This window comes from Pteropus medius, unplaced genomic scaffold, assembly GCF_902729225.1.
Source record: "Pteropus medius unplaced genomic scaffold, Ma_sr-lr_union100, whole genome shotgun sequence".
In the NCBI taxonomy this organism is placed as follows: Eukaryota; Metazoa; Chordata; class Mammalia; order Chiroptera; family Pteropodidae; genus Pteropus; species Pteropus medius.
In genome coordinates, this window is record NW_024348242.1 from 6362062 (window position 1) to 6386470 (window position 24409).

The 24409-nt window shown below is 36.0% G+C and overlaps 1 protein-coding gene across 10 annotated transcripts in view; it reads right to left on the minus strand.

Annotated features, from left to right (window-relative positions):
* Positions 1 to 24409, minus strand: part of ATXN2 (ataxin 2) — a 93873-nt gene that overhangs the window by 64213 nt on the left and 5251 nt on the right. The window lies entirely within an intron of this gene.

The following is a 24409-nucleotide window of genomic DNA, read 5'->3' on the forward strand; positions in this document are numbered from 1 at the left end:
TTAAAACATCTAATTCCATTTAAATAAAGCACAGATAATCTGTGGACTGGGCTCATCTAATGCTAAGCATAAAAACTAACTAAAGTAAGGCTCTGTGCTTTGCTGCTCCAAGGGCCCAGAACAGGGATCGGTCATGGAAGGGAGGACGAAGAACAGAATGTGAAAATAATAAAAATCAAATAAAAGAAATAAAAATAAAAATAGCCTACTGGAAGAAATAAGCAATACTAAATATAAAAATTTTCATTCCAAAAGTAACCAATCACTGTTATGAAAAGCTACTAAGGTACAAAATGTAAATTGTATTCCTGATTTGACTGACATCAAGTCACCTCCCATATTTTTCCCACACCTCTAAAAATAGGTACTGTGTTTACAACTGCAGAAAAACATTTGAAAGTTAAATCATTCAAAGCTCTTTCACATCTAAATCATAAGTGCCTTTGTCAGAATCTATACCACCAGTGCCTTTCCCTGCCAACCCCTCCCTCTGAAATATTGCAGTATACCAAAGTTGGCTGTCAAGTTAATTTAATTATAGAACATAATACACCCTAAGGCTTGTTTCACTGGAAAAGATTAGGCCTTTTATGATAAAAACAGTAATAAAGTGAAATGTTATAACCCTCATAAAAATTAGTTACCCTGGAATAACAGGACTGGAATCTCATTTTAATAAAATAATCACAACTCTCGAATTAAGCCACAAACTTAATACAAAGAGAAGCACAATTCAGATCCAAAAAATTTAACAGTATGAATGGTGTCAATTCCCAGTAAAGTAGCAATGATCTGAGGCCAAGGCCAGTTTGGTCTCCAACTCTGTCACTTTCTTTCACCTAGAAAATAATGTCTTGAACTAAATCATCTCTGAAATTCCTTCTATTTCTAACATTCTGATTTTGTAACTCTGTCTCACACACAGCACAGAGAAATACCTGAAGTCTAAGGATTATGACCAATAATTTATCATTTACAGAACTTACCACAAACTAGACACTATGGAAAGCACAATGCCAAACCTCTTGCCCCCTACTCTACAGGTGAGGAAACTGAACCTTAGCAGTTAAAGATCTTGACCAAAATCATCTCACTAATGAGCAGCAGAGAACTGGTATTTGAACCAAGTGATCCAAAGTCCAGACTTTTCATTTCTAGGTCATGCTGTCTCTCTGAAATTGCATCACGAGGAATAAACTAACACCACAATTAAGCCTAATTGAATTTCTATGTTTTTGAAACATCATGTGAATTTATTAGCTTTTTCTATTTGTTTGTTTTCTGTAGCCTAAGGCTAAAAAATGGCTAACCTTGCTTGCGAGAATTATCTAGTGGTTGCTAAAATGACAGTTAAAAGACTTAAACAAATACAACCAATTAAGTGCTCTTAAACTCATATGGCATCCCCACAAAGCTACTGAAGAGTTTAAAACATAAAACTCCATTATAGAAGCCATACTTTTTAATTGTATATTTATGTCTTTGACTAATAAAGAGTGTTTTAATAATCTAATTTAGTTAGTAGAAAAATAGTTAAATTGGTGGGGGGGGGTGGGGAACAGTGGGATAAAGTGGTACAGAGTGTAGAAATCACTCATTTCCACTGATCTACCAGGTGGTTGGCCCCCCAGGGAATGTTAGACTATCATAGCAACATTCTCTAAAACTGATAAAAGTCTAAATTCATTAGTTTTTTTTTTTTTCCCTTTTTGGATCCACTCTGATTATGCTTCTCTTTTTTTAGTATTTTGAAACAAAGCATCCTAATATTTCATAGTAACAAAAACTGAATCTCAAGAAAAGCCAAGATCATGTCTAGTCCTAAATATGATTAGATGAATCAGATTTATTAACAAAACAATATCTAGGATTCTGAGCTTTCAATAGTTACTAAAATATGAGGTTAAAACTGTGATTCAAAATGCCAGACACTATGGTAAGCATGAATTAACATATAGAAACTTAGAAAAGTAAGAGTTTATATTGCTTCAAAATAATACAGGAAGGAGGAAATAAATGAGGTTATAAATAAAGTTGAGTTCTTAACTGTTGAAGCTAGGTGACAGGTGTAGAGGGGTTAATTATATCATTCTGTCTGCTTTTTAAATTTCCCTAACTAAAAAAAAGTGTCTCCTAATAGGATGCAATCAGAGCCTGGATTTAATCAAGTTTACAAATCTACTAATTTAAAGATACATAAGATAGAAGAATATATTAAGTGATACCATGGAGTTACAAATCGGTTAAATCCAGAATGTGGTAAATTCTACATAACAAATGACAGTTTCTTCAACAAATAAATGAGAAGAAAAAAACAGCATAGAAGGAGGAAAAATTATTGTAAATTTAAAGACACACATAAATCAAAAATTAAGTGTGGCTTCCCAATTTCAAAACATATTACAAAGCTACAGTCATCAAAACAGTGTAGTACTGGCATAATGATAGACATAAAAACCAATGGAAAAGAAAAGAGCCCAGAAAGCCAGCCTCACATATATGGGCAACTGATTTTTAACAAGGTGGTTCGAACCATTCAATGGGGAAAAGACAGTCTTTTCAACAAATAATTCTGAAAAAAACTGAATATCCAGATGCAAAAGAATGAAGCTGTACTGTTACCTTACGTGATATACAAAAATTAACTCAAAATGGGTCAAAGACCTAAATTTAAGAGCTAAAAGTACAGAACTCTTAGGAGAAAAACAGGAAAAAGATCTTCATGACCTTCAGTTTAGCAATGATTTCTTAATATTGACACCAAAAGCACAGGCAGCATAAGAAAAAAAATAGACAAAAAAGACTTCGTGAAAATTAAAAACTTTTGTGCAAAGGATGCTATCAGAGATTGAAAAGACAATCCACAAAATTGGGAAAAAAATTATTTGCATCTCATATATGTGATAAGGGGTTAATATCCAAAATTCATAAAGAACTCCTACAACAACAAAAACAAATACAACCTAATTCAAAAACAGACAACACTTCAATAGACAGTTCCCCAAAGAAATTATACATTTGGCCAAAAGATGCATAAAAAGATGCTCAATATCACTAGTCATTAAAATGAGCTACCTCTTCACCCCCCACTAAGATGGCTACTATCAAAAACAAACAAACAGAAACTTCCAGAAAATAACATGTTGGCAAAAATGTGGAGAAACTGGAACTCTTGTGCATTGCATTGTAAAATGCTGCAGCTGCTGTGTTAAATAGTATAGCAGGTCTTCAAAAAAATTAAACATAGAATTACGATATGATCCAGCAATTCCGCTTCTGAATATATACCCAAAATAACTGAAAGTAGGGATTTGAACAGATATTTGTATACCAATGTTCATAGCAGTATTTACAAAAGCCAAAAGGTGAAAAAAAGAAACATCAACAAATGAATGGATAAACAATGTGGTACATTCATATAGTGAAATATTATTTAGCCTTAAAAATAAAAAAAGTTCTGATACATGCTACAACATAGATGAACCTCAAAGACAAGCTAAGTGAAATAAACCAGACACAAAAGGACAACTGTTGTACAACTCTACTTATCTGAGGTATGTGGTCAAATTCATCGACAGAAAGTAGCATGGTAGATGCCAGGGGTTGGAGGGTAGTTGGAACAGGAAGTAACTGCTTAATAGGTACAGGGATTCCTTTTTGGGAAATGTTTTAACTTAACAGAAGTAGCACAACGATAGGTAGTAGCACAACAACGTGAATGTACATAATGCCACTAAACTAGACATTTAAAAATGGTTATACCACTCAGCCATAAAAAAGATGAAACACCATCATTTGTGACAACATGGATGGATCTGGACAGTATTATGCCAAGTGAAGTAAGACAGACGAAAAGGACAGGAATCGTATAATTTCACTCTATGTGGGATATAAAACCAAAAAAAGCAAATGAACAAAAAAACAAGCAAAAAAAAACCCCTCAAACTCATAGACAGAATGGTGGTTAACAGAAGGTAAAGGGGTATGGGGAGGGCAAAGAAGGTAAGGTCAAGAAAAGAGAGCATATTATAGAGTACTAGGTGGTGAGCATACAACAGAGTACACAGATATTGTATTATAAAGTTGTACACCCAAAACTCTCATGTTATCAACCAATGTTACCCGACGAATTTAAAAATTAATTTAAAAAATGGTTAAAACTAACTTGTTATCTATATTTTACCACAATTACAAAAAAGATAAGCTCCAATTTTTTTTCACAAAGGAACTTCATTTGCAACAGTGTGCAGAGAAGTTCATGCCTACCAGTGCTCTCAAAAACAGTGGAGGTGGTCAAAAGCAATTGATAGGAGATTGGTAGAATCACTGGAGATACAGGCTTAGCTGGATAAAAAATAAAATCCAACTATACTTTGTCTATAAGAGAAATATTTTAGATTCAAAGATACAAATAGATGGAAAGTAAAAGAATGAAAAAAGATTTATCGTCCAAACAGCACATACAAGAAAGGTAGAGTGGCTGCACTAATATCAGACAAAACAGACTTTGAAATAAAAAATGTTAATAGAGATAAATAGGAACATTTTATAATGTAAAAGGGTCAACCCAACAGGAAGAAAGAGGCATTCTACTTTGCTCTGTACCCTTTCACATAGCTCTCAGACTATGGAAGTTGAACTCTTCACAGAAATTACCTGTGCCACCCTGAGCCAGAGCCCTGCTCCTTCACCTAGAGAGCTCGTCTCATGCTCCATTCCCTTGTCACACTATAAACCTCACAAGTGAACTCCAACTAATAAATGTAGAAGGAATAATGGAATTAGAAGGTTACATTTGGTAACCACTATAGTAATAACTGTTTCAGGCAAAAATCGCCAATAGATACTAAAGCTAGTAAAGCAGAAAAAGGGTATTTATAGTCACAAAGTAACTCCCCATAAGAGAATGATTAATGACAGTGAAAAATAACTTTATAGTGATCACAGTTAACAGCATCAGCAATGGAACGAATGTACACCATGCATCTACTGGTAGCATACAATGAGAACGCATGCATCACTTCCATGTTATTCTTGCCAAAAATGCATAATCTGGATCTAATCACAAGGAAACATCAGACAAACCCTAGCTGAGAGACATTCTACAAAATAACCTGTAAAATTCCAAAGTGTTGAGTCATAAAAGACAAAGAAAAACTAAGGAACTATCTCAGATTAAAGGAGGCCATAAAGACATGACAACTGAATGTAACATATAATCTTGGAATGATTACTGAACTATGAAAAAAAACTATTTGTTGTAAAGAAAATTAGAACTATTGGTAAAATTTGAATAAGTTCTATAGAAAATAGCTTGGCACAGTATTAATTTCCTTGACAACTGTAATGTAGTTTTGTAAGAGACTATCCTTGTTGTTAGGAAATATATTGTAAAGTATTTAGAGCTAAGAGGCACCACGTCTATCATGTTTAATAAAGTAACTTTAATTTTATATTAATTATGTATATATCGACTTTAAGAGAAAATGAAAAAGTAAATGTAGTAAAATGTTACTTGACTATAGGTGAAAGTTTAACGTATACATAATTGAGAAATGTCATGAAAGTGCTCTTATTCTCATTTAATTATTTTTAAGTTTTACAATGGAATTTAATTGATTTGGATCCACCAATTGGGGAAAAAAAGTCAATGCTATGAACAAGCTCCACAAAAGCAAGAACTTTGTGCTGATCACTGATTCAAAAGCCCCTATCATAAAAATGAAGGGTTAAACTGTAGATCAAACATATCAAACAACTTGCAAACCTCATGTGAATACTGATTAGAACAAACCGTAAAAGAAAAACAGAATGATGAGACAACTGAACTGGAGGTTCTAGCTTATGCAATAAAGGCAAGAAAATGAAATAACACAAATGATTGGACAGAAAAGAAAAGTATCTTTAAAAGACAACATGATCATTAATGCAGAAAATCCTACAAAAAAAGCTACTACAAATAAGAGAGCTTACTTAGCAAAGATAACTTGAAATAGGCCAATGACCTAATCATAAAAGGTTTAAATAAAACTTTTAAAAGAAAATCTGAGGGGGTGAGGGAGAAACTATGAGAAAAATTTTATGACCTTGGGTTAGACAGAGATTTCGAATAGGACAGAAAAAATATAAACCATAAAAGCAAAAACTTCATCAAATTTTTAAATATTCTATTCTTTGAAAGACACTTTTAAGAAAATAAAGTCAATCCATAGACAAAGAAATACTTGCAAAATATGTCTGATTATAGACATACTCAGAATATACAACTTATTAGTAAAAAGATTAGCCTGATAAATGTGCAAATGACTTACACAGACATTTAACCAAATAAGATTTATTGGACAAAATTAAAGGCCAACAATACCAACTGTTAGTGAGGATGCAGAGCAACAAAACCTCTCATACACTGCTGGCAGGAAGTGAAAATGATACAAGCCATTTTGGAAAAGAGTTTGGCGGTTTCTTATTAAATTAAACATACTTATACAACCTAGCAATCCCGCTCTTAGGAAATTATTCAGGGTCAATGAATGTGAATGTGCAAAGCTGTTTTATTCATAATAGCCAAAAACTAAAAAGAGCCCAAATATCCATTATTTGGTGAATGAATAAACAAACTGTGGTAGTACAGTTGGCCCTCTGTATTAGCGGGTTCAAAAAAAAGATAGGTTGTTGCTGATGTGTACTATGCAGTTAGGCCTACAACAGTTGCGTCTGTACTAAACATGTAGACTTCTTGTCATTATTCCCTAAACAATACAGTACAGCAACTATTTACATAGCATTTACAGGTTATAAGTAATCTAGAGATGATTTTAAGCAATGGTCTCCAACCTTTTTGGCACCAGTGACCGGTGCCCCTATAAGGCTCTAATGCCTGATGACCTGAGGTGGAGCTGAGGCGGGGATGCTAGAGCTGGGGAGCGGCTGCAAATACAGATGAAGCTTCACTAGGTTCATTGCTCACTGTGCAGCCCAGTTCCTAACAGGATTCGGACCAGGGGTTGGGGACTCTTGTTCAAAGTGAAAGAAGTCAAACACAAAAAGCTACATGATCCATGATTCCATTTATATGACATTCTGGAAAGATAAATCTATATAGAAATCTCATCAATGACTACCTGGGTCTGAGGGTGAAGGGAGAGGATTTAATATAAAAGCACGGAAGGAACTTTACAGGGTGGTATCTTTAACTGTGGTAGTGATTACATGACTCTACATATGTCAAAACTCAAAGAACTTAATACTAAATAGGGTGAGTTTCTTGTATGTACATTGTATCCCAAAAACCTGCCACTCCCAAAACTAAAAGGAGATCCAAAGAAACACCTAAACTGTGTACCTAAAAAAAGGTTGAATTTTATCGTACATAAATTATAATTGTGATGTGAAAAACTTATTACATTGTGCATTTTAAATTGGTGAATTTCACTATATCGAAATTACTCCTTGGTGAAGCTTTTTTTTTTTTAAAGACAGACAATTGGGAAAATCTGAACTGATAGGACGTTAAATAATACTCAGGAATTAATGTTAATTTTTACATGTCCTAATGGTATGTTTTTTAAAACTTCCGTTCTCTTCGAGATATACTGAAAATACAGAAGAAATGACATGATGTCAAGAATTGCTTCAAAATAATCTTGGGAGGCTATAGTAATCAAGACAGTATGGTACTGGCATAAGGATAGACACACAAAGCAATAAAACAGCACTGATAACCCAGAAATAAAATCTTACACTTATAGTCAATTGATTTTTGAGAAGCGTACCACAACAATTCAATGGGGGGAATAAAAACAGTCTTTTCAACAACTGGTGCTGGAACAAGTGGATATTCAAGTGGATAGTAAAAGAATGTACTAGTTGGACCCCCCTACCGCATACCATATATAAAAACTAACTCAAAATGGATCAAATACCTAAATATAAAGCTATAAAACTCTTAGAAAAAAACATCGAATAAATCTTCAAGACCTTGGATTTCGCAATGGATTCTTAGATATGAAACTAAAAGCACAAATAACAGATGAAAAAAACAGATGAGTGGGACTTGACTCCAAAAAAGCTTTTCTGTTGCAAAGGACATCATCAATACACCAAGGGCAGAAGAAAGAAATATGAGAGGACTGTGACTAAATGTTATAGAAGAGATCTCAGACATTCCCTAACCCAGGAAATCCAAAGCACCAGGACTCCAAAGTGCAGTGCTTAAAAACAGAGGGCATACTAAAACCTAAAGGACTACTCTACGACTTTTCACACAACTTTGTTTAAAATTCTGGCTTAGCCACTTACTGTAGCCCTAGAAAGGTTACTTAACCACTCTTGTCCTCAGTTTGCTTATTTGTAAAATAGAAATAAGATCACAGGACTGCTGAGGATCAAATAACATAACATGCAAAAGACAGAAAGACACACATACACAGCCAAAACTTATTACATTGTATGTTTTATACTGTGAGGTTTATTGTATGTCAATTACACCTCATTAAAGTTGTAAAAAAAAAAAGAGTCTGGCAAAAGAAAGCCCTCAAAATTTGTAGCTTTTTAAAACTTTACATTTAACAAATACTTTTAAATGAACAAAATAAACACAGCCTCGCCTTCAGATACCTTGCCTTCAGATAGCTTACAATTCAGAGGTTATGTCTACGACAGAAAGTTAAAAATGTGTATTTTCATACATATACTTTATCTGTCTCATTCAGAAATGGAATTCACAAGAATATGTACGAACACACTGCCAAGTCAATATGGTAAAACAGGTAAACGCTGTGCTAATTTCCTCCCACAACCACATCAAAATTATAACTAAATTCAGGACAGCTGTCATTGAAAATCTCCTTAAGTCTAGCTGAACGGAAGTCCTATAATTCAGGATATACAGAAGCCACTTCGAGACTGGTAGGAGGGGCAGAGACATGGAAGAACTGGTCCCATATCCATTTGTGGTGGTTAAAAATCTGGAGAGCTATCTCAGCTATGGGGGTCTCCCCTGATAAGTGAGGGGTCCCAGCTCTATACCAGGCTCCCCAGTCCAGGGTTCTAGTGCCAGGGAGAAAAGTCTCTCTCCATAACTTATGGCTGTGAAAACCAGCAGACTCACTCGTGGTTGAGTGAGATGGAGGGCTGTAGAGTCCCAGGTGTTCTTATTAAAGGGCCTGTGCACAGACTCGCTTGCTCTGAGCTCCAGCACTGGGACAGCAGCACAAAAAGCACCAGGGACATATAGGAAGGAACTGAATAGCCTGGCTGAAGGGGCCGAAGAGGGCTGAAGGAGCAGCTCTCTCCTAGATGGAAGAGCTGGCATAAGGATATGCCAAGAAGCCTTCTGTCAAGAAGCCTTCTGTCAAGAAGCCATCGTTCCTTTTTCGAACCCTCCCTTCATCCAGCCTGCACGCAGAGGCAGGCACCATATCTGACTCTCAATCAGTCCGACTAACTCTGTGCACCCCACCCAGGTTATTCGCTGAGACCCTTCCCCGTGCTTTTCCATACAAACAACCTGTCTTGGCTCATGCCGTGGACTTTCCTAAAACCTCTTAAAGGTTCACAGCCTCCCTAAAAGCAGCATCTGGCCTCAGCATGAGCCGTACCTCTTGCTAAGCACCTCCAAGCCCAGCACAAATGGCAACCATCTGCGGGTCACTTTGCAGCTCACACTAAGTTGCCCTGGGCAGGGCACAGGCAGCAGCTGACCCTGGCCTGCACCAGAGACCCTCCCAAGAGGCCTGAGAACCAACACAGCCGGTGGCCAGCTTCAGACCACACCAGAGCACCACCCAACCACCTCCACAAACCACACATCCAAAATGCAGGCTCAACAAGCACCAGAGCCCAGCTAAAGTGAATCCCGTTCCATAGGGTCGGCCCCTGCACAGCAGCACCTCCACTGTAGCCTCAGCCAGTCCTTACAACCAATCAGCCTGAGGGTCCATCCAACAGCAATCGAGACTCAACTACGACAGGAGGGCACGTGCCACACAACCCACACAAGGGACACACTTGGAACACCAGCTCAGGTGACCAGGGAGACTGCACCACTGGGCCAAACAGGACACCTGCTACCAAAGGCAGTCACTCTGTCAAGACTGGGAGACACAGCAGCTCTCTCTACCTAACATAGAAACAAACACAGGGAAGCAGCCAAAATGAAGAGACAAACATGTCCCAAATGAAAGAAAAGAACAAAGCTCCAAAAAAAGAACTAAACATGGAAATAAGCAATCTACCAGACGTCGAGTCAAAACACTGGTGATAAGGATGCTCAGTGGTCTCAGTGAGAACATCGATAAAGAGATAGGAAACATAAAAAAAAGAACCACTCAGAAATGATTACAATAACTGAAATGAAAAATACATCAGAGGAAATCAACAGTAGATTAGATGAAGTAGAGGATCGAATCAGCGATTTGGAAGACAATGTAGCAAAAAACACTCAATCAGAACAGCAACAAGAAAAAAAGATCCCCAAAACAAAGCAAGGATTCCCAAACCCTGGGCTGCAGATAGGTACTGGTCCCTGGCGTGTTAGGAACCAGGCCACACAGCAGGAGGTGAGTGGTGAGCAAGTAAAGCTTCATCTGTCTTTGCAGCAGCTTCCCAGCGCTAGCATCACTGCCTCAGCTTCACCTCAGATCATCAGGTGCTAGATTCTTATAGGAGCACTGGGCCCTCATGCCACAAAGGTTGGGGACTGCTGGTTTAAGGGGCCTCTGGGACAACATCAAGCATATCAACATCAGCATCATAGAAGTACCAGAAGAGAGAGAGGAAGGAATTGAAAACCTTTTTTTCAATTTTCAAGAAATAATGATGGAAAACTTTCTCCAACCTGGTGAAAGAAACATACATACAAACCCAGGAAGTGTAGAGAGTCCTAAACAAGATGAACTCAAAGAGGCCCACACCAAGACACATCATGATTAAAATGACCAAAGGTTAAAGACAGAGAATCTTATAAATATCACGAGAAAAGCAGTTAATTACCTCATGGGAGCTCCCATAACACTGTCAGCTGATTTCACAGCAGAAACTTTGCAGACCAGAAGAGACTGGCGCTAAATATACAAAATGATGAAAAGGACCTACACCCAGGATTACTCTACCCAGAGAAAGTGTCATTTAGGATTGAAAGACAGATAAAGCCAATATTACAAGAAATGTTAAGGGGACTTAAAAAAAAAAAAAGAAGATAAAAAATATGAATAAAATGGCAATAACTACATATCAACAATTACTTTAAATGTAAACTGATTAAATATTGCAATCAAAAGACATATGGTAGCTGAATGAATAAGAAAAACAAGACCCTTACATAGGCTGTCTACAAGAAACTCACTTCAGATCAAAAGACACACAGACTAAACGTAAAAGGATGGAAAAAAAAACTTTTCATGAAAATGAGAACAAACAAAAACTGGGGTAGCAATACTTACATCAGACAAAATGGACTTTAAAACAAAGGCTATAACAAGAAGGACTCAGTAATTCCACTTGTGCATATTTATCTGAAGAAATCTAAAAGACATATTCGATCATGTGTTCACTGAAGCATTATTTACAAGAGCCAAGATATGGAAGTAATCTAAGGGTCCATCAACAGATGAATGGATAAAGAAGAAATGATACATACAATGGAATATTACTCAGCCATAAAAAAATGAAATATTGCCCTCTGCAACAACATGGATCAACCTAAGAGGTGAACTAAGTCAAATACAGAGAAAGACAAATACCCTATGACTTTGCTTATAAGTGGAATCTAAAAAAACAAGAGAAATGAACAAACAAAACAAACTCATAGATACAGAGAACATTTTGATGGTTGCTAGACAAGGGTGTGGGGGCAATGGGTGAAAAGGGGAAAGGATGAAGAAGTACAAATTGTTAGTTGCAAAAGAGTCATGGGAATGTGAAGAACAGCATAGGGTATATAGTCAATAATAGTGTAATAACTATGTATGGTGTCAGATAGGTGCTAGATTTATTGGAATGATCAGATTTATTGGAACAATATAACTTCTTAAGTTATATAAATATCTAATCACTACGTTGTACACTTGAAACTAACATTACATGTCAACTGTATTGAAAAATAAATTATATTATCTATATATTTTTTCAAACAATCCAACAGCACTCCTGATAACTGAAACACATTAAATAATCTAAGAGTAAATAAAATTCCTTTCCACTATTGCTTCAAAATTGGGGAAGGGGGAACCATGCAATTTCTATTGGTACTGGCACCACACAATATAATTATAGAACTTTTTTATTTCATTTTTCACCATTCTGCTCACACATCACCATTTTTCAACACTACACCTATATATGTCGTTAGTTTCTAAAAACTGTTTCAATAAGCTTGGGTAACAGACTTATGCGATCAAAATATGTTATGATCCAGATTTCTAGAACCAGAATAGTTGTATAAATGTAACTTATTTTTCCTTTTGGCATAGTAAGAATATACTATGTACCTCCAAACCCCTTCTAGTAAAGTTATAAATCTCTTCCCCCCAGATGTTCACATAGTCAAGTGCTTGTTATATAGATCTCAACTTAAATGTCACCTCCTCAAAGAGGCCTGCCCTGACCACTCCATCAAAAGTAGCTCCCCAACCATTATATCACCATTCTAGTACTTAATATCAGTACATCATACTACTTAGTATCTGAAATTCTGGTTATTATGTGTTCATCTGTTTACTTTGTCTCTATCCTCCATCCCCAGAAGACAAACTCCATGAGGGCAAACACTTCTGTCTCATTACCCACTATATGCCCAGGGCTTAAGAAGAGAGCCTGGCATACGATAAGTACACTTAACTGTGAAATAAATTAAGTATATAGTATAGTTTTTGTGAATTATGACAAGTATTGACTAATTCAATTTTTCTGTGTAGTACTAAAATACTACAGCTGTCAAAAAAAAAGACAATTAACTAAAAACTAGAAATCTAATTCCAGCTCTTTTGTTTAACTCTTAGGTGAGTAATTTGTTCTTCCTATTTCAGTTTTTTCATTAAAGGGAAATTCTATAACTAATACTTACTGAATATTTCCTCACTGAAAAAATTAGTCAAACAAGGTAGTAGGACTCCCTAGCAGTCCATGACAACCCAGTTGTTTTTTGTTTTTTGTTTTTTTTTAAAGCAAACTGAGGTGGTCTGGCAACTCTTAATTACCCAGAACTACCAGGTTAACCCCATCACATAATCAACTAGAATCAATGTTTAAAAACAACTACCATCCCCACAATAACTAATTTCAGTTGTCTGCAACTGCCTGAGTTCAAATTCTGGCCCTATCATTTCCCAGCTTTGTGACATTAACCTCATGGCTTCGGTTCTGTGTCTCAATTTCAACATTTACAAAATAGTGATTATAAAGAGTACCTTCTCAAAAAAATAAAATAGTATCTTCTCATAAGGTTGGAGAATTAAGTGATATTCCATACAGTTTGGCTTAAGAACAATGTCTGGCACATTAAATGCCTAATAATTATTAGCTAATTATCTTCCTCATATTCCTGCACATACTAGAGTTGTAAAAAAGGAAAAAAAAAAAAAACCTCTTCACATGAAGTTTTATTTATAGGAAAGGATAAGGAACTTGGTCATAAAACCATGCACAATTAGATATGACCTAGACACACCAAAAGCGCCACAGGACTCAGAAAAGGAGATCTTAGGGCTCAAGTCCAGTGCTGTCCAACAGGACTTTCTGTGATGATAAAAAAGTTCTATATCTGTGCCGCCCAATATGTGTAGCTGAGAACCTGAAATATGGCCAGCGTGACTAAGGAACTAAATTTTTAAATTTTCATTAACTTAATTTTAAATTGAAATAGCCATATATGGATGGCAGCCACCATACTGAACAGTGCAGTTGCAGTCTTCTCCTTGAACTTCTTGAGCAACAGGTACTTTCTTCCAAAGCATCCATCCCTTCTGGCTAATGCACCCCTTCCTTCCTTGATGAACTCAAGTCTCTCTCACAATGGTTTAGCCCCTGGTCATTAACCTTTCCTGGGGCTTCAAAACAACTTTAATCCCCTCCAAAAGACAAGTGGTAATGGGGAAGTGGAAAGTACAGGTGAAATAAGATGAGCCATTTATTGCTAATTGCTAATTGTTGAAGCTGAGTGATACACAAGGCTCATTAAACTGTTTTTTATATGCTGAAATTTTCTACTGAAAAATTCTATTAGTATCAATTTCAAGCTCACTTCATTTCTTCTCTAACTACAAAAGCCTCCAAATCTGTCTCCCTGTATTTCAGAAAGTACCTACTTCAATTCTTCTACCACACTGTGACCCAAGTTTTTCTATACTGTGTTTATAGAATCCCTGTGCTTTAGCATCAACAACTTTGCCCTGCCTGGAACTTCCTCCTTTTCCCATGGCGTCCCTGAAAACTAATTATCATTCTTCAAGGTCCATCTCAACTCTCACCACATTCATAAGCTTTTTCTCTTCACCTTGTACCCAAAGCAGTCATTCTCTTCCTCCACAGCATGATCAGTTTACACTCTCTGTGTGCCTACCTTCTCCACTACAGCAGGGTAACTTGGAAGCAGAGAGGTTTCATTATCTTCTTAACAGTCCCAGACTGACAGCTTCAAACTTTTACTGAATTAATGAACAATACATACACAGGCTCAATGAAATGCTAAACTGCATTCACTCATACAGTACTATCCCAAACCTACCAATAACACTTTTCAGCCTTAACTTTTTACTGGTTTCCAAACATGCTAATAACAGCTCCAAGTTTTTAAGTACTTACTAAGTGCCCGGCATTGATTTAAGCACTTTACACATACAATTCCTTTCATCCTCATCATCTCCATTTCACAGGGGAAGAAAAACTCAATCAAAAGTGAAATAGGTGCCTTCTATCACAAAGTAAGAAAGAGCTGGGATACTAAATTGTTGTGTGACTTTGGATAAGTCATTTAAAGAATGAGTCATGATCATCTCAGACGCAAGCTTCCAATTCTCAAATTTAGATTTAGGGGAGAGGGAATAAGATGCCAAATGGAAGGAATACTATGAAAGAAAAAGTAACCATAGGCATTCCCCATAAAACAGTTTGAGGAAAAACATGAATCTTTTTATTTCTATAGTTTATAGCAAGCTATTACGGAAAAACATGGAACATGTTCTCAATTAAGAAAACTAACTTATGTGGGACAAACTAAGTTCTATAGGAATAAGATGAGAATTAGTTTCACGGAAGACTTGGGCCAGATATTACAGAATAAGTATGAGGATGTGGAAAAGCAGAACAATTATGGAAACAACAGGCAGCGTTGAAAGATAGTATCTACAAAGGCAATGAGAAAGGAAACCATCTTGATTTAAATGGAGGTTATATATTTTGAATAACTGATTGAAAACATGACCAGAAAGATAAAAGAGGGCTCTATATAAAGGATAGGTAAATAAATGTCCATGGTTCTGTGGCCTGTTTTCATTTGGCCCAGAGGTAAGAATGCTTTTACATTTTTAAAGGGTTAATAGGGGTGGAGGAGAATATGCAAAACAACAACAACAATACTACTACATGTGGTTTGCAAAGCCTAAAATATTTAACTGGCCCTTTGCAGAAAAAGTCTGCCAACTCCTGAGGTTGCATCATGGAAAACCTTGAAGGTGAAGAAGAACTCAGGCTTGGGATAGGGTGATTTTTAGGGAGAGGAGTTGGTTACCTAACGAAAATAGAGTTTAATAGCAAAAGATAGACTAAACTAGTGGGCAAAATAAATTGAAGAAATGTATGATTGTCTGACCCATATAAATAACTGCAGCATAGCCAGGAATTTCCCTAAAGCCACAGAGGACAGGAATCATTTCCTTAATTTAATTCTTTTTGGAAGACTAATGTGTGCTACTCAAGTCTTGTTCAGTGAGTCTTTCTAGCCCCAGAGCCATGTAGCCTCTAACATGATTAAGACAGGAAGAGTGGAGAAGGGGGTTCTACACTCTAATTTTCCTAATGAAACATCGAAAGTGGTATTTGGGTTCTTAGTTCAAGCCACAAACGCATTCTTAGTCCACGATATGGTACTACTTAGTTCAAATTAATTAATTACCAGTGACTTATCTGATAAAATAGGCAGGTACAGAAAACTAACCGCCACTTAAAATACTGTTTCTAAATTTTAAAACAAAAACCAAAAACTTTTGGATCTACATTCATTTATAAATTGAGAACTGTCAGAACTAAGGCATAAGTAATTGAAGCCATTTTATGGATAACAATAATGAATGGTTTCTTCATTGATTTTTATTGACTTTTGTTACAAAGCAATACTAGAAGCAGTAGAGCACAGTTATTAAAAGCAAAATCTTTGAAGTCTTACAGGATTAAAATCTCAGCTTCATCATTTCCTAGCTTTTTGACCTTGGGCAAGTTCTTTCGTTTCTCTGAACCACCTCTTCCTCATCTGTAAAATGGATATGGCACTATCACCCTGACAGGCTGGGATCTTGTAAGGATTAAAGGATATATACATAATGCACTTGGCACAGTTCCTGAAACCTAACAGGCATACAATAAATGGTAATATCATTATACAAATAGTTCTCCATAAACTTTTCATATGACAGATATCTAAACTTTTTTCCCTTCAGAAAAATGGCTACTACTACCAGTTGGCTCAGAAATGCTAGTTTTTCCTAATATGTTTTATATAGGAAAAATTTTTTAGAATAAATAGAAGAGTTCTTATTCTCTGACCTTTTGGATTGGGTTAAAAGTATGCAGACTTCCTGTAACATCTACAGATTGTAAATAACTAAATTCCGTATCAATCACAAATGCAAACTCCCCATTTTCTTCTCCACTTTTCATCCTAAGGAGCCTATTGAAGTACGTCACTTCACCCAGTGAAGCTAGTGACTCAAGCTCCTCATCAATTAAGAAACTACAGTTAACCTTTGAAAAACACAGGCTTCTTGAACTGCATGGGTCTACTTACATGCATTTTTAAAAATACGAATGGTATTGTGTATGTTTTTTCTTTTCCTTATGATTTTAATATTTTCTTTTCTCTAGCTTACTTTATTGTAAAATTCCTTATAATACATATAACATACAAAATGTGTTAATCGACCATGTTATCGGTAAGGCTTCCAGTCAACAGTAGACTGTTAGTAGTTAAGTTCTGGGGGACTCAAAAATTACACGTGCATTCTTGACCGTACGGGGGATTGGTGCCCCTAACCCCTGCGGTGGTCAACGATCAAGTGTAATGGTAATATTCCTTAAATTCATCACCAGTTTTCTTCTTCTTCTGTTCTCACTTGCATATATACCTTTTCAGCGATCATAAATCCAACAATAGTTAAGTCATTCCATCTCTGCCACTTTTTAGCTAATTAAATTTAAACAAGTCACTTGGTCTCTCTGGTCCTAGCTTCCTCATGGGTAAAATGGGATAGGACAATAGATTATCTATTAGGACTGTGTGATAATCAAACAGGGAAAAAATTACACACACACACGTACCATAAGTATGCATAGCAGTCCCCAACCTTTATGGCAGCAGGGACCGGTGCTCCTATGAGAATCGAATGCCTGATGATCTGAGGTGGAGCTGAGGCGGTGATGCTACTAGCACTGGGGAGCGGCTGCAAATACAGAAGCTTTGCTCGCCTGCCCACCGCTCACCTGCTGGGAGGCCTGGTCCCAGATTGTTATTGGTCTGTGGCCCAGGGGCTGGGGACTCCAGTCCTAGCAGAACAGGAAGCTCATGGTGGGGTTTGCTCAATAACTGTTTTTCCTCTCTTTCATTTGTGATGAGCTTAAGACCAGGAGGCTTCTAAAACATCTGATTTCTGTGACTAACCAGTGGCTGTATCTAAATCATTAAAAGAAATCAGACCCTTAGCAACATACTAGACTACTCATAAGAGGGCTTATCTGCTGATGAAAGCAATAAGTTTTCATTCCCCCTCATCTAAAAGACTTCTTTCCAATATTTTGTAAGACAGAAGCAAGCATTAGCAACTCAAATGTATCATGAGATGGCAGGGGCAGTTTGAATCTTCTGCCTTGTCTCCTCCGTTAGCATATAAACTCCAAGAAGGGAGAGCTCATCTGGCTTATTCACTACTGTTTCCCCAAAGCCTGGCAAACAGGACAGACTCAAAACAAACAAACAAACAAACATAAATAAAAATAAATAACTTGGGTGTGCCTATAAAATGAATGCCATGTTCCTTTTGAAATGACAGCTCTTCCTTGGCAGCGTAAACTCATCTGCTTAATAATGAAACCAATGCTCATAGAACAAATAATTTACCACTAAGTATACAAAGTTGTACAAGGAACTTGTCCCTGTCCTCAAGATGCTCTAAATCTAGAAGGCAATACAGAAGCTGCTTTACTTCTAAACAAGTTAGATCTCAAATATTTTGTCACCAAAGATGAGACACAAATGGCAAATAAGCGTGTGAAAAGACGTTCAATATCGTTAGGCATTATAAAAAATACAATTCAAACCACAAAATACTGCTACACAGCCACCAGAATGGCTGGAATTAAAGATCAATACACCAAGTGTTGCCAAGGAATTGGAGCAATTACAAATCTCATACATTGCTGAGAGGAACACAAAATTGTAGTCACTTTAGCAAACAGTCTGGCAATTACTTTTTAATTAAACAAATATTTGCCATACAACTCAGAAATCCCATTTCTATGTTTTTAACCAAGAAAAATGTACTCATTGTGATCACACAAAATCTGCACATAAATATTCAGTTTTATTCATGGTAACCGAAAACTGCTAACTCAAATGTCCATCTCTTGAAGAATAAACTGTGATACATAGATACAATGGAATACTATTCAACACTAAAGATGAAGAAACTACTGTTACATGTAGTAACACGAATGGATCTCAAAGCATTATTATACGTGAATGAATCCAATCACAAAAGGCTGTATACTGTATGATTCCATTTATATGACAATCTAGAACAGACAAAACTATAATGACAGGAAACAGAGCCGTAATTGCCAGGATTGGAGGAAGGGGATGAACTAAAAAGAGGCACGAGAAAACTTTATAGGGTTACACTATGATTGTGGTGGAGGCTACATGACCATGTTTGTCAAAACTCAAGAACTGTACATTAAAAAGGGTGAATTTTATTAACTAAAAATTAAAAAGCAACCTGCCACAATAAGGAATAACTATCCAGTAATTTGAGCTAAATCATAGTGTACTGTGTAATAAAATTTTTTTTAAAGTCTCTTCTGTATATCCATGTGTTCCTAAGTCTAAAACGAACAGGAGGTTTTGAAGCTTGCAGACCCAATATATGTACATTCCACCAGGCATCTATTCGTAGAAGATAACGTTCTCTTAATAATCTCCTCAGGTGTCACTGGAGACACCACAGACCCTTTAATCAACGGACTATGAACCTGCCGCATTATCTGCAGGTCCTGACAGTTTCAGCAGTAGCACTGTAGCTACTTTAGCCTTCTCCCAAATCAACACTTTTAGCTGCACAATTCTAAGTTTTCTAATTTTATTAATTCTCTATTTTTTGTAGATTACTGACTAAATAAAGCTGGCACTCTTTGATCTCTTGTCCTTCAGTATAATTCATCTGGTTCCAAGCCATCATTTTCTTACTTTAAATTTCTCATTTCTACCACAATTAAATGCTTTCTTCTGGCATTGTCAATACTCACTACTGCCACACTTACTGAAAATGATAGCTTTAATGACAACAGAATTCAAACGCAGTAAACAGAGGATTTAAAAAGGACAGGAATGGTTGACTGTCGAATGACCATTAACAAACAAAAAGGGTACCTGTTGGTGGGGTTAACCCACTTCTGTTCTGAGGTGTAGCTTTGCTCTATCTCAGAGTTCATCCTAAGGAGAAAGTCTGTAAGTGGAGGAGCTGCTGCTCTTAAACACAAGGCACTGTGCACTGACTATCACAGAAATGATACCTGCCGAAAGCTACAGGAAGAGGAAGAAATCACGTTTTCCTAGGGCAAATATGGTGAGACATTGTCCAAGAAAGATTCTGGACTAAGCTTTTAAAGGTTTATGTTTAAGAGGAGATGACTAGATCAGAAAAATCTGATTTATGCTGGAGAATAAATACAGTGTGTACAGTCTGTGGAGGGACCTGACTTTCAGGCTGAATAGAAAGAGGAGACTATGTAAGATGTTTGGGGAGATTGTTATGGCTATGGAGTGTGTACAGAATATATGGACATGGAGTGACCAATCAAGAGACTTGCTAAAAGCTACAGTCAGCGAACACCAATACTCTAGTACCCATGACAGAGAGACTCACCCTACTCCATTCCTTCTCTATCTACGTCCCTTCTCTAAAGCCAAATGAAATCTCAGTACCTGCTACATAATACTCTCGTCAATCAGAATTGGCATGAGATAAAACCTATTTGCCAACCAGGTTAAGAACCATAGCAGGATAGTCAGAGGAAAGGAAACGAAATGCCTAGTAGAAACACTACAGGGGAACTTCATTCCGAATTCAAGTTCCTAAGTTTAAAAGGACTAGAAACACTCTTCCACTTGAAATATATAAGACAGAAAACAAAACACAGCCAAGTACAGCCTTTGCTAATTGGAACACATATAAAATAATTTTTTTTCTGGATAGGTGGATCTTTCCTTAGATTACTGAATAAACATCAAATCTGGAAAACAAGTCTTAAGAAATGTTATATCAGAAAGAAAAGGAAACAAGATTCTAAGCCAGCTATGTAGCCAATGAGAAAAGTTTGACAAATATGTGGCCTTAGTTTCCTCACCTATAAAGTGAATGAGAACTAAAAATCCACCAGAGCCACTTCCAATTCCAAATTTGTATGATTCTAATATAGTGAGGGTCTACTATGTGCCAAAGATGGAATGTAATAAAAATGTGGTACCTCATTTTTTAAGGAAGGTATTCTTTTCCCCTTTTAATAGATACAGAAACTGAGCCTGAGAGTGAGTGACTTACCCATTCATTCTTTCATTCAAACATCTTACCACTTACTAATTCCAAGCACTGTTCGAGGAGATTGGGATACAGTAGTGAACACCATAAATTTCCTGCGATCACAGAATTAAATTTTAGTCACCAAGGGGTGAACCCCACTTTTAGCCTAGACAAGGGTTGCCAAATAAAATAAAGGATGCCCAGTTAAATTTGAATTTCGGATAATGAATAATTTTGTCCCTTCCAATTTGGGTCATATTTATACTAAGAAATCAGTTTATCAGAAACTCAAGTTTAACTCAGTATCCTATATTTTTATTTGCTAAATCTGGCAACCCTGGCCTAGATATAACTGCAAAACCCTTCCTCAATCTTGTTACTGCATCTCGGTGCATCTAAATAGTGACTTTGACTACACCAAAAATTAGTTTGCATTCCAACACTATATATATAAACTGAAACCAAAGTTCTTTAAAACAATTCTTACACTTAACAATGTAATGCATTCTAACATCTTTTGTTTTTTCATTTTTCTAAAAATGCTTGTCATGACCCATTAAAGTGATTTTTACAATCTACTAAAGAGTCATGACCTGCCGTTTAAAAAATACTTCTTTGAAAGATATGAAAAACAAGTTAACTTTGTCTTATGAGTCACCCTTATGAACACACCAATTAACTACACTGTGCTATAAAATAGTAAAGCCTCTGGGGTCTACTATGGCACAGAGCTATAACCTTATAGTCAAAACTCCCAGGATGCTTTAGTTATGTATAACTGCATAACGACACTTCAGTCTATGATGGACCACATACACAAAAGTGGTCCCGTGAGATGAAAATGGAGCTGAAAAATTCCTATCACCTAGCACAACGCATTACTCACCTGTTTGTGTTGATGCTGGTGTAAACAAAACCACTGCGCTATCAGCTGTATAATATTATAGCACATACAATCATAGTAGTAGGCTATACCATCTAGGTTTGTGTGAGCACATTCTATTACGTTTGTCTAACGACGCATTTCTCAGAACTTATCCCCATCGAGAGGCTCATAACTACATTTTGACTTAACTTTCTCATAACTTTCTATCACACCATTATTTCTAATTGCTGTTAATAAGTTTGCCTGTAAAAGTTTTACTTTTCTACTTGCTATCAATCTGTAAATCAAAAAGCAAACTACGCAGAAACATGTGTAAAGTAAAAGCAAATAAACTGAAAGAGGCCCTGAAGAGCTCCCCTTTATGTAATCTGCACAAGCTTCAGTGCCAAGACCTTAAAATCTTTCTCTACCTGATTTTCCTATTTCAGGAACGAAAATAGTTAATTACACAGGTCCACAAAAAATGTTTATGTGCCCCCAAAGAAAAATGCTCGATTTGGTTCAAAACCAGCCTTTAACTACAACTATAATCAAAATTAATCTTGACTATTTACAAAGATCATTAAGAATATTTTTTAACATGATTTATAAAAAGCATTATGAACATAAAGTGGCAATCACAGATATTGACAACAATCAGATAAATTCTCTCAAGGTAATACAAGAGGACAACATTCTAAAGTTCTGATACACTTGATAAAAAAAAGCCCCACTCACTTACAATTACATCACAGACAAGCATCATACAAACTGATGGGCTTTACAAAGACTCCATTATAGAATGCCACTTTTATGCAGTTCCCAAAATGCAGTTAGCTATTAAATCATAACATGAAATTGAAATTTTATAGCCACTTGACTCAGCTTCCAGGCTTGAAGTATAAGCAATCTATGTAATATTTCTTTGAATTTAAAGGAAATTTCAAATATTCACATGCATACAACTGAAAATAAACCTAAGGTTAATAGTTGTGGAAATTTTTCACAAACAACCCAGATCTATAACAATACTAAACCATGAAAAATAACAAAACCAAGGACTTAACATTTAAGGAGACTTCATACCACATATGTACAAAATTACATATTTTTTTTTAAAGGAACTAGACCTCCTCTTTCAGCAAGTCAAACTCAAGGTTACAAAAAGATATCCTGAAAGGCAAGAACTATTTGTGGTTGTATATTCTTTAAAATACACAGCATGATCTTGTTTATGTCTATGTCTGCGTTTATTTAAAGGGAGGGATGTAATAAAATTCTACAAATATGTTGCTTTGGGCAAGTCCCCTAACCTCTCAAAGCGTAGGGTTTTTTCCCTTCTAAGATTTTGTTATTTTTTCATGCTCTAAAATTCTAGCTTTTTAGGGGGGGAAACCCAAATATTTAAAAAGACAACATATACTGACTCCAAAAACTGTAGATACCGTATGATGCCATTTTGTTTAACAAACGTATGCATGTGTTCACAAAGAGTCTAAAAAGATGTACACCAAATTTCTAACGGTGGTTATCTCAAAAGAAAGATTGTAGATAATCTTAATTTTAGAGGAGTTTGGGCTTTGTTTTTTTGATTCTCTGCATTTTCTACAATGAGTATTTAAAATTTAGTTTTTCAAATTATATGAGACAGAACTTACAAATATAACTGATATAGTAGTTATATGAAGACAGTCTCAATTTATTAATTTCAAGAATAAATCTGTTCTAGACACTGGTTCAAGTATCTCTTTTCCCTATTATACTATAAGCAGCTTAAGATCAGGGACCACATTCTATGTATGTCTGAAAGCTCTAAATTATACATATGTAATACGTGTATTACATAAAAAGCTCTCAAATTGTTTTAAACAGGAAAGTAGTTTACGACATAACTGCCTACAAAACTGCAGATCTGCTTTATTCAGGAGGCACCTTAGTGAATGACACCGTTCTAGGTTGTATGTTCATCTCTAAAAGCAGAAAAAGTTATTTCTGAATAGAAAAAATGTATTTTGAGGATGTCAAAAATATACCCCAACCTATTTCCAATCATAAGTAATGCTAGTAAAGGTTATGGGTTCAAAAGTGTCTACATTACAAATTCTAGATTTAGATGCTACGATCTATCAAAGGCTTTATACCAGCTTCATCACATTCGCTGATGAGTAAATTTTCTGGGTGGGGGGTGGGGAGGGGGAATCCATATTTTGAAGTCGAACATCTAAGGTGGCAAAAAGACCTCAAGAGGAAACAACATTCTTTTATTTTAGTAACACTCTTGCCAGAAAGACCACTGTACTGACCTCTTAAAATCTTCATATGTAACAGTCATAGATGACCCCTAGGTGTTTCAAACAAAAATAAGTACCTTCACTTTAAAAGATACAGTAAGAGGTAGGCGTGTTAATAAACTCTATTTACATCTGCACTGAGACTGTCACAATCATTTGAAATAGCTACAAAAATAGGGTTTTGTTCAGGCTCAACTCTTTATACAATATCAAAATACTATTTTTATCTAGACAAAATAGAAAATTACAGTTCT